Raw genomic sequence first — 3355 nt, 5'->3', positions numbered from 1 at the left:
GGGTGGGGAGAATGTGACAGGGAGGGGCTGGGGGGGACTGTGACAGGGAGGGGGTGGGGGTGGGAGGGGGGATGGGTGGCTGGGTCACAGGGAGTGCAGAGAGATGAGTAAATGGTCAGAAGGAGACGGTGATGTTGATGGAGATGTGGAGGATGTTGGAATCTCCTGTTGGTAATGAGGGTGTGTGAGTGTGTCAATGAGTAAGTGTGTGTGAGACTATATGTGACAGAATAAAAATCAAACACCATTAGTTGGATCTCATCATTTATTTGATTAAATCTAAGTTGTGTTAATATTTTTGGAGGGTTTGTCCTCATGAGGTTCTCTGTCTATATCTGACTAAACTCACCTCATTATCTCCCTACCCTTCCCCACAACAAGTTGCTGCTCATGTCAGATTTCTGTCCTATCTGACCATGCACCATTCCCAGACTGTAGCCACTCCAGACCTACACAGGGGTGAGGCACAGCTCCTGTACAAACACGGAGACCCAACAGCTTCATCCACCAATGTCTATCAGACAGACAATGCCAAAAGGATACTGGTCCCTCTACCCGAAACCATATCAGAAACGACAACCAGCCTCTGACAATAACTAGGGATCATGACAGCACACCGATCCACACCCACACTGCACCAACTGCTCATGAGAACAAAGGACTCTGTACCCACAACATACAGGACCAACACAACGTACAAAATCCTGTGTACTGACTCACATAAACTCTATATTGACAGACTGGCAAAAAACTAGCAATCTGGAGAGCACATAGAACGTTACAGCGCAGTACAGGCCCTTCGGCCCTCGATGTTGTGTCGACCTGTGGAACCGATCTGAAGCCCATCTATCCTACACTATTCCATTCTTGTCCATATCCAATGACCATTTAAATGCCCTTAAAGTTGGTGAGTCTACTACTGTTACAGGCAGGCCGTTCCAAGTCCCCTACTACTCTCTGAGTAAAGAAACTACCTCTGACATCTGTCCTATATCTATCACCCCCTCAATTTAAAGCTATGTCCCCTCGTGTTATCCATCACCATCCGAGGGAAAAAGGCTCTCCCTGTCCACCCTATCTAACCCTCTGATTATCTTATATGTCTTTATTAAGTCACCTCTCAACCTTCTTCTCTCTAACGAAAACAGCCTCAAGTCTCTCAGCCTTTCCTCATAAGACGTTCCCTCCATACCAGGCAACATCCGAGTAAATCTCCTCTGCACCCTTTCCAAAGCTCCACATCCTTCCTATAATGCGGTGACCAGAACTGTACACAATACTCCAAGTGCGGCCGCACCAGAGTTTTGTACAGCTGCAACATGACCTCGTGGCCCCGAAACTCAATCCCTATATTAATAAAACACACCATATGCTTTCTTAACACCCTATCAACCTAGGTGACAAGTTTCAGGGATCTATGTACATGAACACCAAGATCTCTCTGCTCATCTACATTTTCAAGAATCTTACCATTAGGCCAGTACTCTGCATTCCTGTTGCTCCTTCCAAAGTGAATCACCTCACACTTTTCCACATTAAAGTCTATTTGCCACCTCTCAGCCCAGCTCTGCAGCTTATCTATGTCCCTCTGTAACCTGCAACATCCTTCATCACTATCCACAACTCCATCGACCTTAGTGTCATCCGCAAATTTACTAACCCACCCTTCTACACCCTCATCCAGGTCATTTATAAAAATTACGAACAGCAGTGGACCCAACATCGACCCTTGTGGTACATCACCGGTAACTGAACTCCAGGATGAACATTTCCCATCAACCACCACCCTCTGTCTTCTTTCAGCAAGCCAATTACTGATCCAAACCGCGAAATCACCCACAATCCCATTCTTCCACATTTTGTACAATAGCCTACCGTGGGGAACCTTATCGAACACCTTACTGAAATCGATATACACCACATCAACCGGTTTACCCTCATCCACCTGTTTGATCACCTTCTCAAAGAACTCAGTAAGGTTTGTGAGGCACGACCTACCCTTCACAAAACCGTGCTGACTATCCCTAATCAACTTATTCCTTTCCAGATGATTATAAATCCTATCTCTTATAACTTTTCCAACACTTTACCCGCAACAGATGTAGGGCTGACTGGTCTATAATTTCCAGGGTTGTCTCTACTCCCCTTGAACAAAGGGACAACATTAGCGACCCTCCAGCCTTCTGGCACTATTCCTGTGGACAATGATGACTTAAAGATACCCAAACATCAACTCGCAGCATCACAACACAGCCAACTCTCCCTTACCTCAGTACACACAGACAAACAGGGCCATCAGTTTGACTGTCCTGGGACTGGCTAACCGGAGACATACACGGGAATTCCTCGAGGCCTGGTTTTCATTCAGGAATGTCGAAATAGATCCCATATACAAACCACTGCAGAGCAAAACCGGAAATGGCAATACCCACCGTAACAGACCGGATCATATCAATACCAAGCGGAATAGAACACCAGTGCTTCAGGGCAGTCACACTGACGATGTTACCCAGCACGGAGACAACTGCTTAACAACCCACCAGCCCAGTGAGCAAACCAACAACCACAACTCACCCAACTCAGTGGATATCCCAGAAATCACCGGACACTCACACCATCTTTAAAATCCCACTGTATACGCAAACCCACTTTGTCAGTCCGGGGGTCGTGCACAGTTTCTGCATTTACTCCTGGACATGGCAGGCAGTGGGATATTAACAGAAAATGCTGGAGAAACTCAGCAGATCTGGCATTTTCTGTGGAGAGAGAAACAGAGTTAATGTTTCTTCTTCAGAATATTCCGAATATTAATGAGGTGAATTTGGATGTGTATGAGGTGTTTAACAATAATTCCTAGCACCGTGGCCTTGTGAGAATCTCATCAGCTCACTCCGAAAAACACAGAGTGAGTGATGCCAGTGTTGAGATGGGTCTCGTCAAACTTCTCGAGCTGATTCTGTTATGAATCCCCTCCCAACCATGGACCACGTCACTCAGACCCACCTCCCCAAACCCTCCCACAGACAATTCCAACCTTTATTTTCCTGCCAATTATTTTCTTAGCGGAATGATTAAACAGAGCATGCAGAGACACATGGGCGCTGAGCACAAATTGTTGAAGATCATGGGGTGAGTTGAGAAACAAACAGAGAAAGTGTTGGAGAAACTCAACAGGTCTGGCTGCAGTTGTGGAGAGAGAAAGAGAGTCAAGTTCAGTGGTGGGAGTCCACTTGTCCTTATTCCCACCGGATCATTCCAACAAACAGAGAATCATCCTCCCCATTACAGCCAGCTCCACTGGGACAGTCACCAGCCCCCCAACGACAGTCACCCCCCCCCCACTGTCACCAACCCC

Source organism: Chiloscyllium plagiosum, chromosome 7 (genome assembly GCF_004010195.1).
Source record: "Chiloscyllium plagiosum isolate BGI_BamShark_2017 chromosome 7, ASM401019v2, whole genome shotgun sequence".
Lineage (NCBI taxonomy): Eukaryota > Metazoa > Chordata > Chondrichthyes > Orectolobiformes > Hemiscylliidae > Chiloscyllium > Chiloscyllium plagiosum.
This window is presented reverse-complemented; position numbering follows the sequence as displayed.